General features: G+C 42.6%; 1 protein-coding gene across 1 annotated transcript in view; it reads left to right on the top strand.

Moving 5' to 3' along the window:
- The first annotated feature begins 1600 nt into the window (after positions 1–1600).
- LOC114874275 overlaps positions 1601–20076 on the top strand; it is a 41323-nt gene continuing 22847 nt past the window's right edge. Inside the window, exon 1 of the mRNA XM_029183440.2 lies at positions 1601–2486. The gene's annotated coding sequence lies outside the window, so the exon portion shown is untranslated. The remainder of the gene's footprint in view (positions 2487–20076) is intronic.

Here is a 20076-nt window from a genome sequence, read left to right as displayed (position 1 = left end):
TGATCCATATTTCTAGATTGTATTTCGGCGTGCGACATTTGCCCCCGTATCGACACCGATCGATTGGAATTCCATCGAAAAGGCTGCTGCCCCCGAAGGAGAATGGCTGGATCGAGGCAACGTCGAAGAACCAGGAAAAAGATCAATACCCATGTCCCATTTACTGACCCTAACCGTACGAGGCAACCCCATAAAAGCAACCGATCCTTCTCATCGTACGGCGACAGACGGCGGATAAAAAGAGGGAAAGAGAGAAAGTCACGAGTAGGTACGGTAAAGTTGCGTTACCCAAGATCTGTGTACATTACGGATTTGCGTTATAGGATGGAAGATGCTACGTTAGCTCGTCGTCGTGCGATTCAATCGCGTACCATAACGTACGAAAACATTATCATGCGCCGAGTTGTCGCAGCGATGTCGTGAGAACGTCTCTTATTGTCGTGCAACCCTCGTCTCGTTTCGAGAAAACGGTTTTCACCAGCCAACTTACTGGCAAATGATCAGAAGGAAACGTTGTTTTACTGTCTTACTAACATATACGTATACGCAAGTAGGTAGAAAGTCGTAAATGGAGGTGAAACGAAGAAACGCGAGTACACGTATCAAAAGTTATCGATGCTATTAATTCTTGGCAAATCCAACATAAATCTGTTATCTTATACTTGAGCCGAGTCGAGGAAGCAATATAAATTCAGCACGCGCGATGACGCAGGTGGTAGAGCAAAAAACGATCCTTTTAGCATTTTCAAACGTTTGCATTACGGCACCTCTGCTGTTAGCAATATTCTTGTGTCGTAAATATCCGAGTTTTGACAACGAGATATTTCCTCGCGTCTAATAATTCATCGATATCGTTGGAACAACAATTTAGTGGCAAGACGAACGAATTTTACCGATACTCGTGTCTATACGTACACGGGACGATCTTGCGTAATTTTGAAGAAATAAAATGTTGCACTTTAGAAGCTGCGGTATCGCCGTAAAAATTTCTACGGTCAACGAGTAAAGATCCTTAGCGCAAATCCGGTGATACGCGCGGACTAAATCACCAAGATGCATGGCTTAGCAAACTGTGCAAAGGGGATCAAGAATCCAGCGCTGACTCGTGTTTGATCATCCGCGATAGCACAGAATCCGCTAGACGAGCTGGTATTTACGAATATATCGGATGATGAACGAAGACAATTATTCCAGTCAGCCGGAACATCAAACAACATCAGGCTAAAGCATCGGCAATACGAAATCCTTAGCATAAGATCCAATCATTTTCAACGAACCTAACCAAATGAAAAGCTGAACGGTAATCAATGTCTGTCAGAGATTGTTTGCTGTACCAAACTTCCTATCGATAGAATGAATCGCGTTAAAGTAGTATAGATAGGATATTTTCTTTCATTCGAAGGAGGGTGTCAAAAATTGTTGAAGGGGTAGAAGGATGTCGGTCGTTTCGACGTTGAAGCGTCTCTCTTGGTGACTGGTGCGCGACCCCGAAGAGAGTGGTATCGAATCGAGGATCTTCGCAGATTTTCGGGGAGCTTCGTTCGCCCACGGTTCGCCCGGGCAGCCGTGCCGGCTCAGTACACTGCGTGGCAGCCTGGACCGCAGGCGCCTCCGGTCGAGGACACGTAGTCGCGGTTGCGTGCTGGCCTACGTTCGTGTGCTTTCAACGACGAGCTGTTCTACCTGCTTTTTGGGACACACGTTTCCCTCTGCATCGCGTCGAACCACGAAATCTCGGCTGATACCACCGAACTTTCCATCCTTTAATTGGTAGAATTTCATCGAGAGGAAAAGATAATGAAGCGTGGAAGAATAAACGAGGTTATCGAGCAACTTGGTATTTAAACTTGGTATCACCTGCGACGAGGTAATAGCAGTTGATCGGTAAATGAGCTGATCTAATCGAATGGAAGCACGACGCGGCGCGGCGCGGCGGTACTCGATGCGAAAAGATCGTGATTGATCGACGAGACGAGCTGTTCGAGATGACAAGGATGAAATTGATCGTCACTGGGGAGGATCGATCGACGTTGATATTCATGGGAACGATGGGTACTCGTTGCTCGTGCAGGTCGAACTGCTGAGCTTTTACCAAGCTGTCTGAGCATTGTCTCTGCTCTGTACCATTTGCACGCGGATGTTGATGCTGGTGTCTCTGATTCGTGGTGCACCGACTGCGCGTGTACGTGTGTGCCGTGTACACGGAAGATGTACGACACAGCATAGACCGTTACCGTGATACGTTTGTCCCGCGCGCTTCTTTCCTGTTTGCCAGCAAACTTGGTATACACGGTGTTTTGTGGCCGAAAGAGTAGAAAACCGTGAGACAGACCGACTGAAAGAGCGGAGACGGTGGAAAATAGAGTGAGTTCGGGGTGAGGAAACGGAAGAAGAAGAGAGAAAGAGGGAGCCTGGAGAGAGTAATGATCGTGACGACGGTCGCGCGGACAAATGAACACCTCGGCACAGCGTTTGGGATATTCCAAGTGAGTAGCGTGCCAACCGATCTTATACCTTTTTTACCTACATTTTGCCGAGAAAAGATTTTATCGCGAAATTATCTCTGATTTTCGAAATCGAATGCTTTTTTAGTAGAACTAATCTTAACCCTGTGTAAAAGTTAATCGAAAGACTGAGATAGAAGTAGATCCTTCCTCGTAGATTCTTACCGAGTCGATTTCATTTGCGGAACTAGTTTGGTAAGCGAAAGAAATCCTTCGAACTGAAAATTGAGATGAGACCCATTTACTAAACTGGTTCAACGAATCCCCTTGGGAAATTCGATGAATTTTCCGACTACCCCTGCTCTCATCGTCGTGTCGCTTCTTCGCAATTTTCTGCATTCCCCTCCTAACCCTACCCACTTTACGTCTCTCACTCATATGAATGCACGATAAGAAATCGTTCGAGCATGTACATTCCCTTGGCTACCGCATTTGGCGCGAAATCCAACGTGCGGTTGGCACTGGACCGACCAATAACGTGCATCCTCGAGCGAGCTGGTTCGTGCTTAACAAGGATTTCTTGCTGAAACTTTCCGGAAAAATCTCTTTGCCTTCTCGACTAACTTGGCCGCGTTTAAACGTACCGCAACTCCACAACAGTGGACCTTCCTTCTGCTCCCTCTTATCGTAACCTCTAAATAACTCTGAAACCACCGAATCAATGGCGGGCGCATTTCGGCCGAACAATCACTCGGTTCGTTTCACATATTTTTTCGTGGGAAAACATTCGAGCGAGTCTATCGGAAAAATCTCTATCCTTCCGGCTCGAAGGAAATCCAAGGGTGAGACAATCTTGATGGGAGCTTCGAGATAACGGAATCCACCGGTCTTATCGGTACGAACGGGAAACTTCCGGAAAAATAAGAATAGAAAAGCTGCTCGACAAAAAAAAAAAAAAAAAAGAGAGAAAAACCTATACAGCTTAGACAAGGATATATCGGAGTAATCCTGAGATTTGATCAAAAACCTAAGAACCTGTCGGGCTAGACATTTTCCAGCTTCAGACTCGTTTTATGAACAAAAATTTCCCACCTTCCACCCTCGACAACATTACCATTTATACGAGCCAGTTCAACGGTGAGATACTTGGTAAACGTAGACATAGAAATCCATGGAAGAGATTCGATACGAAACGGAGGTAAATGTGGCGTCGCGTCGTGTCGCGTCGCGTCGCGAGCAAAAGACAGGAAAAAGTTAGCGAAGCGACAGAAGTAGGTTCGAGATGGTAGGACGGAAAGGAGGTATAGCCAGCTCGGCTTTTTATCATCGTTCTAAAGTGCAGGTTTCAGTAAGACGAATCGCGAGTCGAGGCAGGAAAAACTCACCGATTCCTGTATTTCTTTCGATCTCGAGACAGCTAGAGATATTGGAGAAGCTGGTCGTTGATCGTTCGGACTTATTTCTCGCGAAACGAGCAACTTTTCCTCTGCTTCTCTCCGGAGACAAATCTTTCGATCATAGCGAGAGCTTTCGTCTACCAAAGCCATCTCGGTTTTGCATTAGCATTTAAATGGCGAACGGAGAAGGAGGAGGCCAAGTTACTCGCGCTACCTAGGACGCGGATTTTACGCGAGTACGTACGTGTTGGCGTGATTCTAGCAAGGAACTCGGCTAACTGGAGAACGTGGGAAAAGATAGAGGTCGCAAACTTGCCTTTACGACGTTTTTAGAGCCGCTCGTAACGAGCTGCGGTTACAATATCCAGTTACCGAACCGTTGTCTCGTATTAGCATTTACACCGAGTTAATTGGCCTTATCGTACCCCCTGGTGCCATGATAAAAACCATATGGTGCATCGAGAATCCATTTAGGTAGGAGCACGGTGATACAGGGTCGGCAGGCAAGCAGGTAATTCGCAGATTTGGATTACGAACGAGAGAGAAGGGTGGAACATTGTAGACCACCCTGTCGGAAGATCGTAATTTGTGTTCATTGTTCGCTGCTGGTCGACGTCATTCTTTCTGACTCGACTTACTTCCTACAGCTGCCGAGAGGAGAGAGTAAAGATAAAAATTGGCGAAAATCGAGCGTTTTAAGAAAGCCAGGATCTCGTTTGAAAATGAAGATACTTCGTATGTAAATCGCGTGTAATAAACTTGAATCTTTGCAACGAATGAAAAAAATTCGTGATTAAGTTTAGAGGTTCGCGACAGGCTTGATTCCATCGCTAGGAAAATGGTGGGAGGAGGTCACAAATGGTAGCAGAGAGTATCAGGTGGGAAACAATGGATAAGGTAGAAAGGAAAGCCGAGGGTTTTGGAGGGAGGCAGGGTGGCAGGCAGGCTAGAAAGGGGGATGAGGTTGGGGTGTAACTGCTCTTATTTCTTCTCGCAGCCGGCGTGGCCCAGGCTGGAAACAAAAGGCGATCCGACATCAAACATTCAAATTAGAAAACTCCCCCGCCGGTCCGTTCGCGGGCTGGATTACCTACTCCCCCCCTTCAGCCACCTCAGCCCCTCCGCTTCGGTTCCCTAAAGCATCTAGCAACCCTCTGCGTTTCCACAGGCCCCGTCGCTCACCGTTAGACCTTCGCATCCTACTTTTCGCGAAGCCACACACGATACCAGCGGTTGCTTCGCTTCTCTCAGTCCCGTTTAAGCTGCAGCCTACTTTCGCGAAAGCCGCCCTACGATTTTCAAGGCTCGTAAATCGCCGCGTACACGTACAGCTTTTGTTTCCGCTAACGCCTGCGCAACCTACCCCTATGCGAACCAGTACATATTTGCTCGTGGTCAGAGCCAAGAGGATCGTGTGTGTAGCCTCGTGGCTGCGGTGTTAAAACAAGAACCCCGAAGCGCGATCAAACGGAAGGCCATGGTATTAGCGGCCACTTCTCGTTCAGATTCGAATGACGAGAAAAGACTTTGAAGATGCTCTTCAAATTACAAGCCAGACATTCATTAATTCCTCGGTAAGTAGGTACCGTAACAGCTGAATAATAAATGGGTTACTGAGATCTCGATAAGAAAAAAAAAACGATGATCGTCGAGAGAGGTAGTGAAACATTCATAAGAAGCTTATCAACGCGTAAAAAGTAACATTACTCTTCGAGACAGTGGTGGAAACGAGTGCTGAAACGAGGCCCTGACTCATAACTCAGTTTCGCGGTTCTGCTTGGAAACTTTTGTACCCTGAAACGCGTGCACGATGCACCGCGAAATTTCGAAACTTCTTCCAAGTAGAATCGTAGCAAGTATTTGCGAATTTGCCAACTTATCCGGCTGGAGTTTCATTATAGGAAACGGTAGAGGTTGTTTCTGCTTTTCTACGGTAAAGAGAAGAAGCTGAGGGAAGCTTGAAAATTTCCTGATACTTTCGCGACTTCTACGCCATTCCCATATGTGAAATAAATCTACGTTCCAGATGTTTTCCTACACGGACAAGTCCTTCCGCAAAAGTTTCCCCGTTTTCAGCGGAAAGAACCTTTCCCGGCTAACCTTTCCACGTTTCTCTTCAGAGGCCTACCAAGCAGAAACGTATCCACCGGTCCGAAGGCATATTTTATCCGGTGATAATCATAAATCGCTTACTCTACCAGTTTCCTTTCCATTTGCGTGAAACTACCATCTTGGAATATTTTCCTTCTAATTCTGACACTTTCTCAATTTTATTTCATCTACCAGCTGTTTCTTACAAGAGTTTATCGCGTTTGTAGTAACTCTTATTAACGCGTGTCCGAGCACAGATGGTTGTTTTCACTGTGGCCAGCAGCGCGTTAAAGGAGTATCGCATCTGACCAAGCGCGGACTTGTACTACTTGCGGCAGTAGAACTCGTACCGGTACAAAACCTTCTCGGTTTACCATTGCGATTTTTATAAACAACGACTGCTGCATTATGCTACATAAAGTGGCAATAAATGAAAGACATAATAATTGATCATATTTGTTCAGAAACGACTTGGCATCGGGTGTTTAACGAGAAAAGCATCTCGATCAAATTCTCTTTAGATTGTCAATTTTGAGTTGAGGCCAAGCCGGTAAGTCAAAGTCGATTTATATCTCGTACGTTTCGTCGGCTTTAAAATTCCTCGGGGAAGAGAAAAAAAAAATGTCTTGCCCGCGGTTCGTCGATAAGAGTAAACGTTACTTGTAAGCTGAAATTGACTTTACAGTCTTCGTGTGAGACGTGCCGGTAATTAGTTTCGTCGAGTCTAACGTCCGCTGCGGCGGCGGCGACGAGGATGGAGAAAGGGGTAAAAGGGAGAGAAGTCAGCTCGATATACGTTTCCATCGAGTTTTAAATGAGATTCAACGCGAAAGAAACGAGAAATTGTAAGTCTCGCGATCGAACGACCGAACAGAATCGTCATGTCAACTTGTCGAGGGAACGAAATTCAAAAATGGAACTCCGGTGTTCGCAATTTTTCTCCAGTTTATCCACGCTGCGATTTCTCATTGTTCGAACGTTCCTTCGAAGCGTTTGCTGTTGCAGAAACAAAGAGTGACGACGTATACAGGGAGATACAAATATCTGTCGTGGCAGTAATTAAAAGGAATCCAAGACACGAATGCACTTGTCGTCGTTCGTGCTCGTTTCGCCAACGTCGCATCATTTCCTTGCCGTTTGTCGAGCCTGCAATTGACCTATCTTTCATCCCTACGTTTCTTCCCTTCATTTCCATCCCTTCTTTTTCTTTTCCTCTATTTTTTTAATGACTCGAACCGAAAGAACTCGTCACAAGTCGTAGACGTTAACGCGAACGAGGGGAAAAAATGAAGCGAGAACGCGTGGATTCCTCTTCCTACTTCGTATTCTTCTTCTTTCTCCTCGCGACGAAATGAAACGAGTCGAAGAATTACTTTCCACTCGGATCCTATCGCTATTTTTCTCTCCCTCCCTTACTTCTTTTCCTTCGCCTTCGTTCTCCCATTTAAATTATCGCTTTTGAACTTTCGCTATTTTAACTCGCACCGCTACTAGCCGGTTCCTTATTTTAAATTCGGTATCATTTTCTTTTCGAACTTTGAACGAAGCTCCTTTCGGAGAACAGCTTTTGTTCACTGGCCCTTTAATATTTCTTTCGTACCTACTCGATCTAATCGTCTCTGTTAGTAAAGAAATGAAAAATAAATATATTTTTAAAGGTCGAGATCGATCCTTTCTAGATTCGTTCCTCGTTTGACACCTATTCTTCCGGTTGCTTTAAATTCAATTTCATAGCTGGCAGGGAATCTGCTCCGGAGATAAACGCAATCATATTTCTGCTGGAAAAATATCACTGGCGAGTGTATTCAGGAAAGGTTACGCGGCTAATTCTACGTTCTTTTGCGATAGGGTAAAGTACACAGAAAATGTGCGGTTAAATAGAAAGTAAATGTAATTGTCTGTCCGAATGAGGAGGGATTGTTAAAATACACCAAGCTTTGCAAACTGCTTTAACCTTCTTTTTTATTCTCCCTCTCAATTTTTTCTTTTTTTCTCTTTTTTTTTAACGACGAGAATAAAAAGTACGATAAGCCAAAAGCATGGCTTCCCGATTGAAACTGGCAGAGATTTGCGGATGTAAATTTCAAAACGCGCATCGCTAGGGTCGTTGAAATGAAAAATGTATGGACCGTTTGGAAAACTCGCGCTTTCGAACAATGATAAACGTATATCTGTTTTCGATCGCGAGCCTTTCTCTATCGTTAAACTTCCTGATGTTTTTCCACGTCAGCATTTTCACCTTTTCGTATCGATACAGAAAAATGCTCTTTTTCCTCTTTCTTCGCGATACATTTTCAATAATATCTATGATTTTTCATTTCGCGTTTTTGCAAATAGCTTTTATTCTCGTACTACGATACCAGGATACAAACGATCTGGCGCGTAAATGAAAACATGTCAATGAACTGCGTAATCCAAACTTTCAATCATTTCCCATGGGTATACATGTTACTTGTTTCACTCGATGCATTCAGAATTATTGTTTTCGCAGTTAATCATAACGCATAGTCGCTTTTATACACATTCGTGTATTTCTGAACGATTAAAAACCAGAAATAGTGCTAAATATTTTTCCTACATTCTTTGTTCATCGTGAATAGAGTATATTACAGGTTGTACGTTATCCTATATCAATTGTGAATCTTTTATTCCACTTACTCTGTTATTTATTGAAATCACTTTGCTTGATTCCATTCATCCAGCAGCTACTCGTTGAATATTTTAAACATCCGTTTTACGATTTTACACCTATTTTTTTATTTATGTTATAATTTTTCATTTCCAGCGTTACTTTTCTCTTGCGAATTTCAGAGTCATGATAGCAAGGATATCGTCAATAATAAAAATACCGCTGTTGCCGTTATTTGGGTTATATCGTTGATTACAAATTTATCGCTGTAAAAAATGTACGAGTCCGGTTATATCGGATACTATTTTCAGCCTGGAATTCCATCGCATACCCGTATTTAATTGATTTGCGAATCACGGAATGGACAAACACACTCGATCGGCGGGCAAGTAAAAGAAACACAGTCAGGGTTGTTTGCTTCGGAAAAGACCGTTTCTGTAATCGGCCCCTTTGAGCCAGTGTTTCGCGTGTTCCGTCCCTCTGCATCCACTTTAATCCCTCTCGAAGAGCAAAGTGCAATCGAGAGCCCGTGTCTAAATAGACTTTACCTTCCGCCAAGCAAACTGTTCCAAATACCAGGCCACGAGAAAAGAGAAATGCATCGAACAAATATACCGAGAAATCACGACGTTTCAGTCTCTCTCTCTCTCTCTCTCTCTCTCTCTCTCTCTACTTTCGAATTATCGGACTACCCTTGATTTTTCTGTTGGAACTGATACTCTAGCTGGTCGAATTATCGGCCACCAACGAGAGAATTCAACCCTCGTCGACCCGGCACTCGCTTCTTACCATACGTTTGATTTAATTCGACCCTGTTAGAACCTCTTGCCAATCGGTTCTCGAAATCGAACGACCTCGTTTTTTATCGTCGCTTCAAAGGGTTTGAAAAATTTGCCTTCTACGTAACGCAATGTAGTTGATATGCAATCGATTCGAAATATTTGATTGAAGTTTCTTTGCTATTAATTTACCTACCTACTACACGCGGTACTTTGAAGTCGTTCGAATGCAAAAAATTATATAAGGATCCCCCGAGCTTCCAGTTATTTTACTACTCAACCCTATCGACGACTACTAATTCTAGTAATTAGACTCGAAGTAGACGGTAACGACTGTAAACTTTCCCTTCGATTTAAAGAAGAAAAGAAGAAAATCAGTCGATCAGCGTTGCCCATAAAGCAAGTTTCATTCTGAGAATACTCGGTTCGAAAATCACCGATCACCCGTACGGTGGTGAAAGAAAATCGGCCAGAAGAACAGCGAACATCCATTCTTCGCGGGAGATTATTTTTCCAAGGGGATCGATCTCCATCCTACCTCTCATCCGTTCGAGCTCTGAATGCAGCAAAGAAAAATCTTTATGACGAAACACAGTAGAACGATGGTTGAACGCACGTAGAAGCACGTATACAAAGTTACACGTACGCTATACACACAGGATGAGAGGTGTTCACGTCACGAGGCAGAGTCTCGTCGTTCTAGAAGGGAAGATTTTTATTATTTTTCCGATAACCGACGTTCGTTCCGCTAGTTCCAGCCGGCATCGACCAAAGTGGCCGAGCCGGCGGTGCCGTTAATCCAATTTCTCGGATTAATTAAACGGGGGGTTGGTTCTCGTTAAACTACTTCGTGTCGGAATGGAGGGTGTCGGTTTGGTTATACACCTCGTTTGGGACGGACTACCTATCGTTTCACCTACCGTACAGTATCATGCAAGGATCTCTGGTCACTTTTGTGGCTAGCGAGCTTCAACCAAATGGTTCTCCAGAGTTTCTCATATACCAACTACAGCTTTTTACCCAACTCCTATCGGTTAACGTGTTAGCTAACACGATGGAAATATGTGATATTATTCATTTTTAATCTACAACTGAAATTCACCGTTTCGAATTAGTACCAGCTGATTAAATTAGATTCGTAGCTTCTCTGTTAACATATTACCATATACCGTGCCACGCGGGACATCGGCAGCCCATGGGGTTTGTCGAACACGTAACTTTAATTAAGCGAGGCAAGGTATTCTTCGGTTCGATATTCAAAAAGATCGAACGAAAAAATGAAATAACATTTTTCCTTTTTTCGGCCAAGTATCGCGTGCCTGAACTTAAGTATCCGCATCGATGGAGGAGCTATAATTTACCAGTTGCCTGAAAGTAGAAATATCTTCACCTTTGAAATAGTTTTCGTTTCACGACGATACGATTCGATGCCCCACTTTTGAGACACGCTCCGTTTCAAACGGAGCATCATTTTTGATATTTCATTTCCTCCTTCACAATTGGATCCTTCACCTCGTGTCCCTCACTGACCTACCCCGAACTCATCGTCCACGAGATAGCCTCTGCCAGACGTTGAATCAGCACTTTTTTATTACCATCACTCTGCGTACATATTTCTCGAGGAAAAAAAGGAAAATTTAGGTCACCGTATTTTCCACGTTTCGACCACGACCTTTGTTATACTAAAAAATAATTGACAATCGCTAATGACCGCAACAATAGACGCGACAGTAAATAAACAAAAGCGAGATTATTTTCGGGATGAGCATCGAATAGAATCGAATTTGTTCGATGGGTTCGCGAGTAATCGTTAGTTGAATAAAGAGCCCGTTTTCGTGTGCACGAAACGATGACTGTGGTGTTTCACGATAACAGAGGAACCGAACAGAGAGGCGAAGGGGTTGAAAGGAGAGACGACACACGGCTGTCGGAGTTACAGATTATTCGTGCACGTTTACGGGACAGCCATTTCCAAGGGTGTTTCGCGGCGGGCTGAACGCGAGCCGAATTCGAGCGGAATCGGTATAATTTCGCGAGTTAAGAGGGTGAACGGGGTGCGGAATAGGCAGCAGGGGTGCCGGGTACGAGACAAGTTAAACGTAGACAGTGCACCGCGTCGCGCCGGGTGGGGGAACACTTTTGGCCCGGGAACTTTGCTCGTATATTATGGGAGCTCGTGGTAATTGATTTTGCGCAATCGTGTTAAACTGCAAGTAGGTTTCGTCCCCGGAAATCACGGTATTGTAACGCGTGTTCGTGACTTGCTCGAAGCCTCTCCTCATTCTTCCGCCACCCCCTTTGGTTGCTTTGGAAATACGTCCGTTCTCGTTATTGCCAATAAGTAACTCGCGTTTCTTCGCTTCCATACCACACTCCTTTTATTTATATTACGAACGTTTTCCTCTTTATTTCGCCGCTACCTTGATGTTTTGTCGGCGGAGCTGCAAGTAAATCGCTATGCATTCGTCTTCCAACCCATATACGTCTTTTCTATTTCTTGTTAGAAGTACGTGAAACGTTTCCATAAAATTTTATGCGCATAGATATACTTCAACCCGTACCATCCATTTGCTACGATAACATTTCAAAATGTAAAAAGTCTGACGCGATTTTATGACATAAAAGCATCGAAAAATGCCACTTACGGCGTATCGATGTTAGATCCGAGGTTTGACAAACACGGCTACGTAAACGACTCGTTGAAATCAGTAAGCTACTTTAAATCGGATATCATCTGTTTCGATAGTCGTCATCCGTAGAAGAAGACTTCTTAGAAACGAAGTGGTATTGGATTCATGTTCGATGCATATTCGGGGACGTACAACTCAATTTTCCTATGAATTTTAAGCGAATTCGAAAACGTTTCTACGAACGGGAAAATTATACTCGATTTCCTCGAACGAATTTTTCGAATACATAATGTTAAAGATCTACTCGAAACAGTGAGACGTAGAATTTTTTAGCGGTGAAGAATGTTACAGGGAACACTTAACTCGAACACAATTGAAACAATAGTAAACGAACAACAATTAGGAACAGCAAACTAACTGAATAGGAGGGGACGTAGCAAATTATGCATACGAGAGGTTTCCAGAACTTGTGCAACTCGTTTGTTTGTTACTTCGTTTCGACGGCAATTTATCGCTCGAAACGAAATATCGTTTACGTTTTCATTAAAACTTACCGGTTGTACGTTGAAATTCACCCCTTCGCCTCGATTCGAAAACTTTTGTTGCTCGTCTTCCATTGTTTGCATTGATCAAACTCGTATCCGTGTAAATTCATCCTCATATCCGCATACATTAAAACATAGGAACCTTTTAAACATTATTCATCCTTCGAACGCGACAGAAAGCTCGAAGAACGTGAAAGAACGAGAAACAATGAATTCACGAAATGCATCAGCCTAATTATCGGTGAATCGATGTTCGAGTTTGCAACGTGTCCCAGAAACTTTCCAAATGATTCTCTCTTTTTTCTTAACAAATCTCTTTTAGTATCAGAACCAAAGGAAAACGTAAGCAGTCTTATCGTAACCTTTCCGTTTAAGCTGCATCGAAGAGAGAGCCCAGGGAATCGTTTAGGAAGAAAAGCGACCCAGTAATAAACGCGATAAAATCTAATAGCAACGTTCAAATCTTCCTGCGGTCGGGAAAATTACGAGAATCGGTAGAAAAGAGAAAAAGAGGTAGTGGAAGATTGCCACCCTTTATGCACGAGATAAAATATTTCAAGAACTCTTTTTAATTATTCGATGATAAAAAAAAATCAAATCTTCCGTTACGTTCGGTCGCGTTTCATCGTTTTTTCTTTGCAAGACACGCGTGCTAGACGGCTGGTGAGCATCCATATTTGATACAAGGGTATGCAACCACGTCACGCGCATATATTTTTGCCCCTTCGAAAGTCCTGCCAGTTCAGGATGGACCTGCCAGCAAGTTTTCCACGACGCGATATGACCCTGTTCGGCTTTTAGTTGAAACTTTTGCCCCACACTCTCGCCTACCACCACTTACCCCAACTACTATTTTTTTTTTCTCTTCTTCTTCTTATTCTTTTCTTGCGTCCTTTCCAAACTCGAACGAGGTCGTGCAAGACATATTTTAATATGGGCCAATACGTGTCTGGACGTTCGCGATATTGCGTATGATGTTAGGGAACGTAGATATAATATAAAATTGTGCAAGGGACGTGCGCGATAAGAACAAGGTTGGTTTTATAAAAAAAAAAAAGAACGTTTCAGAGAAAATTGAGAACCCGATGAAAGATTGAACGTGTTGCAATTTAATAAACATTGTCAGAAATTCAATTAGCTATCTAAATACAGAGCTAGACAAAAGGCTGCTTAAAAATGCATGAAAGCAAAACTCTTCAGAAGTTAATAGCGGAATTTTCTTATGCAATCTGATTATACGTCGGCTAACAAATTCTAGATTTTAATAATTGAATAAGGAAACCGAGTTTTCTCAGTCAGCAGGTTGATTTGCTTGAAGCTTCGTTACTCGGTCCAGGAAGTATTTTAATATCAGTCGAAACGTGGCCGACGTGCGTTCTCGATATTTCTTCAGCTCGAATTCTTAAAATTCGTGTTACGTATTCCGAGAGCGTGTCCGCGTGCCTATCGCCGGAAGCAGACGCAGTTCATCCGATAAATCTCAATTTTTATTCAGCAACTCGTGAAACATCCTTTATCTTCCGGCGGTCTTCCTTAATTTATGCAAAAAAAGGAAAGGTAAGAAACCTCCTTTGCAGGCGTGCAACTTTCAAGTGGCTCGGCCAAACTTTTTCTAACCTTCGCTTTAATTTCGCCAGTCGATGTACAGGGTGGTACAGGGTGGATCGATTCTTTCGAACGTTTCGCGTAAAAAGCTTTTAGGTCATAATATCTAGAAATTAACGGTTCGTAAGATATTTCATATAAAAGTCTGAAATGACTCGCGTAAAAAAAACGAAATAGGTATGCAATTTCATTTAAAATCTTATAAATCGCGCTATGGCTCCTCCATTTACATATTATTACAAATAAGGGAAATATTCAAAGTGGGCCCACCCTGTATATACGAGTATCTTCGCGTATAATATCCTAGCTACGAGATCAAAATTTCCTTTGTAACTTTCTAACGAGTCGCTCCCGTTCAAGATAAAAAAATTATTAAATCCAAGCCATTCCTTTCTCGGTCCGAGCCAAAGTGAGATTACGTAATGAAAGGAGTAAAAAGGAGAAAAAAGTGGGACGTTAGGTTGTTTATCTCCGCGCAAAGAACTCGCAAACTCTCTTTAAACGATATTAACGCGGCTCATTCTCTTACGTTCTCCATTCGTTCGCATTACCTGTTCATCCTTTAGCCACTCGCATCCAGAATTACAAGGAAATTCCGAGTTGGTCGAAGGATACGAGTGCAATAAACAAGAAGGAAGAAATCCGTTACGACTGTTGACCCCGAAAGACTATATCCTAACTGTAAGAAGAGACGAAAAGAGGACACGAAAGGGAGAAAGATACTTTAGGGTGATTGTAAAGAAGAAACAGGATCGAGAATAATAGGGAAAAGCATTTACTTTAGTCTGGAGTCCCTTTGATGGATTCGTCGCGGGACGAGATTTACTTGAGCGGCAAGACACTTTGTTCCTCGTTAGTGTTGTGCCCACAACGACGGTGATTTTTCTGCCCGAACGAACCGAAAAGAACGTCGTAGAAAAGTAGACGTCCCTCGCGAATCCCTTCCTGTCCCATCCAGCGACCAAGATTTATTCGACTGTGAATCGTGATTTACCCCGTTCGATTCGACCCGACCGAGACAATTTTACCGGCCAACTTCTTTTCCTCGAAACTTTTATTCCCTTTGATGAGCGCACTTTTACGAGTATTTCAAAAAGCGATATCAAAAGTAGTAGGGTGGAAAAGTCCCTGGATTAACTGTGCTTTGCTCGACAAACGTTTCAAAAATATACATATTTTACTTTTTATCCTCATACGCGTAAGTACTCTTATTCTCGGTCAAATTTTAGATTACAAATATAATTTAATGTACCGGACTGAAATATTAAATGAAAAAATTAATTTTTAATTCGATCAACGCATCGATTGCCACAGTGAAAACGGCCGCGTATGCTACGACAGGTCATAATTGCAATTATTCACGATTATTATACGATCGTTTCAATTTTCAATTTCAAGCTTTCCACCTATTACCTTGCATAATTAATATTTAATGCAGTTTAAAATTTTCCTTCAATTATTCAATTATAGTAAATTTCTGATCCCGTGGCTGACAGAAAGAGATTGCAAAAGTTAAAAGTGGACATTTAGAAATAAATTGTACGAAGCGTCTGATTATAGTCTGCTCGTTACTGCCGAAGCTATTGCTGCTATTTCTCGCGTCTTACAGTTAATCCTTTCTTGCTATACATTTTCAAAGCTTTTAACACCTACATTGTTTGGTAGATTGCTTAGCCAGATGAAGGCTGGAGAAGCTCCGCGATTCTATTCAAAATTTTTGAGCGACTCTTGTTCGCTCCCCTAAAAGGGCTTAAGAGTTTCTTTAACCTTCCGGCCACTGAGACAGCGATTATTTAAAGTTAATCTCAGTCCCTTCTTTGTTCTTATTTTCGAAATTTTAGTCTTTACGAAAATGCATCGGTCACTGTGTTCAGCAGTGAATTCAGCAACTGTGTCCATGAAAGCGAATCGATTAACAAATATTCACAAATTCATGTTTGCTCGGTTTGTTTAACGGAGGAGTGTTGTCAATAGAGCTTGTTAATAACTCGATGAAATTCGAGTATCTATCAAATATCACGTTCCAAAGGTTTATTGCGAAGAATAAAAATGGATTTTTTCGAAAAATTCAGGATACGCAGAATCATCTTGGTAATCATCTTGGTGATTTAATAAACGTAGGAATTCGATTAGTTTATCGGTGTGAGGATGGTGGTCGCTTTGCACGATAAAAGGAAATTACCAAGTAACCCCGAGGTGGCAAGAACGGTATTTAAATTATTTCCACGAATTAATGCGACGATGGAGAACCGAACGTAACCAGGTGTTCTCGAATTACTCGCCAGTTACTCGTTTCCTCCATTATCGGCAACGAGCCGGGATCATTTGTCCTGCCTCACGAAAACAGCCCCTTTAATGGACCATTGTTAATTGGCAAGCCCCACAGTTGCACTTGGATTACGAGTAGCACAGAATCGTATAACGATTTGTCTAGAAACGTTCCAGACGAAACGTTAAACCTCGGGAAAAGTTGTGCGGCTTTGCCAAGGGAGCAGATTCGCGGAAGGAATATCCTTTTGAAATAAAAATATTGGATTGCTGAATATTGAAACGTCGGATTTCTGTCAACCTCCGGGATTGATGGTAATATTTCAGACGTATTCTTCTAACCGTATCTTGTATCGAATTGTTATTCGACAAATAATTGGCAAAAATTTGCAGAATTCGGCGTATGTTAATTCTCGTAAAATAAATAATTTTCCAAGTAATATGTAGTCATTCAATAATTACGCTGGAAATGTAACATTTCATACAATCCAATACGATCCAATATTAATGGTTAAATTCATGACGAGTCACGAAAAGTGTAATTTAAATATTCAGCCTGGTGAAGTTTTGTTAAAAATCGAGCGGTGAAACAAAAATATCCGGAAACATAAAATGCAGAGACGTTTCTCGTTCTCCTGGTCGAGCATTTCGATTCGGTTCGTTCTAGTGACGAGCATAATCCCGCGGATGAACCGTGAACAGGCAGAAAAGGAGCGTATGAAAAATACGAGCACCCTTTGTCTCTATAAAAGAACAAATGTGCCATAAAGGGGAGGTGCCTACAGGCCGTGCAAATAGTATTGGCAGCCATTGCAAGCCAATATTGGCACCGCGAATGGCAACGAATCGAAGATGCGTGGCTCCGTCGAGTAATTCGAAAGTCGCCAGAAAAATCATGCCAAAGTAGGAAGCAGAATTTCTTCGAAATATTCAGCCCGTTAAATGGATATTACGCTTCCGCGTTCTTCCCTATTTTCTTTCTTAAACGTTCCTCCACTAGATATCTATTTTGTTTAATGCAGGTCCCACGGTGCTGGTAATTTTCATCGGGGCAAAATTTCGTTTAATATTTAATTCTTATTCCTTTTTCCACGATGGCCAAGTAGCCGGGCTTTTAATTCGGTCCCCGCAAAAGTCGAGGTTTATTCATAAGCTACCGAGAAATTATTCATTACTTTCACTCGGCTATCTCGAAGGTACCAACACGCATTCAACGAGTTCTCGTCGAAATTTCCGTCGTGGATGCAAATGTGTGCTTCCGGTTCGTAGATAAACTTTGAAGCGTCGACCGTTAGTTTGTCGAGTAGAATTTTTAACCGTGCAATTACACGGTTCACCGACCAACGGAAGGTCTCGATTTTAATATTCAACGATAATATCCTAGCCAGACAAGAACGATCGGTTTTTATCGACGACGCTTAGGCAGCGTCCATTATCGTTCCTTCAACTTCTTCGCCTAAGAATCGCGATGCTTTCGATGGAGAGGAAAAAAAAATCATCGTAGAATCCCGAGAGAAGGAAGAAAGCAAGGGACTGGAAATTGACTGCATTCCCCCGTGCAGTTTTTGCCGGTCGAAACAACGCTCGTCCGTTCTCGAGTTGCCAGGAATTTAACGGACCTGTCTGCCGAGTTTTCGAAATTATTCAACCGTGGCATCCGCTGGAAATCGAGGGAAAAAGCGAGGCTGTCTCTGAATGTCTCTGGCGAGGCCAAACCAAGGCTCATTTCCAATGAAAATGAGACACAAAATCGGCCGCGTTTACCCTCTATTCGCGGACTACTACTTGCTTCGAACTTTTCCACCGTACCGAGAATTTTCTTTCTCTCTGCACCGCGCGCTCGAATCGTGGAACCATAAGCTTAACCAGACTGCTATGCTGTTTCCAGCCACCTAGTCGTCCCAGAAGTCTCGCGAATACGCGGAAAATTGCGTTAATTTCTAAATTGTCTAAGCGCAACCAGCAGGAAAATAAGCTCAGCTTAATTCGCGGTTATTTCGACTCGATTGTTTTCACCGACTACGCGTTCGCTACGTTTTAGTTAAATATTCTACTGGAATAGTGCTCGAAAATACCTTAGAAAGTATGTAACGTGTTTCGACTACACTTGGAAGAATATTAATTTTCTACATACCTAGGATAATGAAATTTAATTTCCTAACTTTCAACGCACCGCTTTCTTATACCTACTTGTGACTTTACCATCGCAATGGCAGACGAAAAAATTTTCATAAGAAATCTCTTGAAAATAATTGTACCCATTAAATATGTTAAATTATACCAGCTTCGTCGCGATAATAACCAAAGTCAGGAGGAACGTTCGTGCCGTCCATTCGAATTCACTGAAAGCTCATAAATGTCAACGATGCTTCGCAACATTTTGCGCGGAAAATTCAGTGCAGAAACAGAACCTTTTAGAGCTCAAGTGTTGTTCAAACTGCCCCGTCGATATTTTGTGAAGAGAAAATTGCAAAGTTACCGCACTGAATGCGCTACCCATATTCATAAATATACATATTATGCTTCTATGTTGGACAACAATAAACCCTGTAATCTGTTTTGTTACCTAATTATATCGTGTTTTAGCGATTACTCGTTTGTAACTATAATCCAATTCATATTTTGTAAAGATACGTATCGCTAAGCGGTTTCACGCGTTGATGATTTAGCTAAATATTGCATTGTTCGAAAAGTTAGTAGCGGAATTTAATGACATCGAGGTGTACCACCGAGAATCGAAGGATTTATAACGCGTATTCGTAAGCGACGTGTTAGTTCGGAATGAAATGAGTTCGCGATAGGCAGTGCGAGTTCATAAGCTCGTTTTTCCAAGAGGCTCATCGAGATTGATACACAGCCGAGCAGACTTTTACTGATTAAAAATTACCGGTCGTCAAACTCTCGACCGGTATCATTGAACAGCACCGAGGAAAGTCGAACTATCCACCAGCTATCCTCATTTTTTTTTTTCTCTCTTTCCCTGGCGTTATTTAAGCTCAGCCTACACTCAGACACATTCATCCCCCACACATGTACACACACACTAGTCTCTTTCCTGTATGACTATCTTTTTCCTCTTTGGTAGCTGAACGCTAGCCTAGTACTCGTCAACCTCTCTGTCCGCCATTAGCAGAAAAAATAGCTGCACCGCCAGCCAGAAAGCCTCTCCAACTCTCTCCCCTGTACTGCTCCTTTCATCCGTGTGTTTTCCTCGGACCATCCAGCTCGAAAGGGACATTTCGTGGTATTTAATTCGCTTCTGAACTCGCTTGCGAGGCCATCGCCACGATCTTTTGTCCCTTTGCCGAGTGGCAACCCGATGAAAGAGAGAAAGAAAAGTAGAAAGCAGACGCGACACTGCCATTGATAACGTTCGTCTCAAACGATTATGGATGAAAAAAAAGAACAGATCGACGATACGCGGGCAGAGTAGAGAGAAAAAAAAGATAGTCGGGCCAAGCTTTTTATACGGTTGATACAAAGGATCGGAGAAAGTTTACAGTTTCCGCTTTCAATTGTATCACGCTTCCTGCTGTCTGAAAATTTCCCCTCTATTGCCATTTCTAGCCCAGACAGCCATTTGTTTTACATTTCTCCGTAATAAAAGTGTTCGCTGTATACCCACAATCGAATATACTCTACTGAGAAATTCGGTTGTGTATTTTGGAAAAAAGGGGGCATTGTTCCA

The sequence above is a fragment of the Osmia bicornis genome, chromosome 10, assembly GCF_907164935.1.
Source record: "Osmia bicornis bicornis chromosome 10, iOsmBic2.1, whole genome shotgun sequence".
NCBI lineage: Eukaryota > Metazoa > Arthropoda > Insecta > Hymenoptera > Megachilidae > Osmia > Osmia bicornis.
The sequence above is the reverse complement of the archived record's forward strand: the minus strand, read 5'-3'. Positions and strand labels throughout refer to the sequence as shown.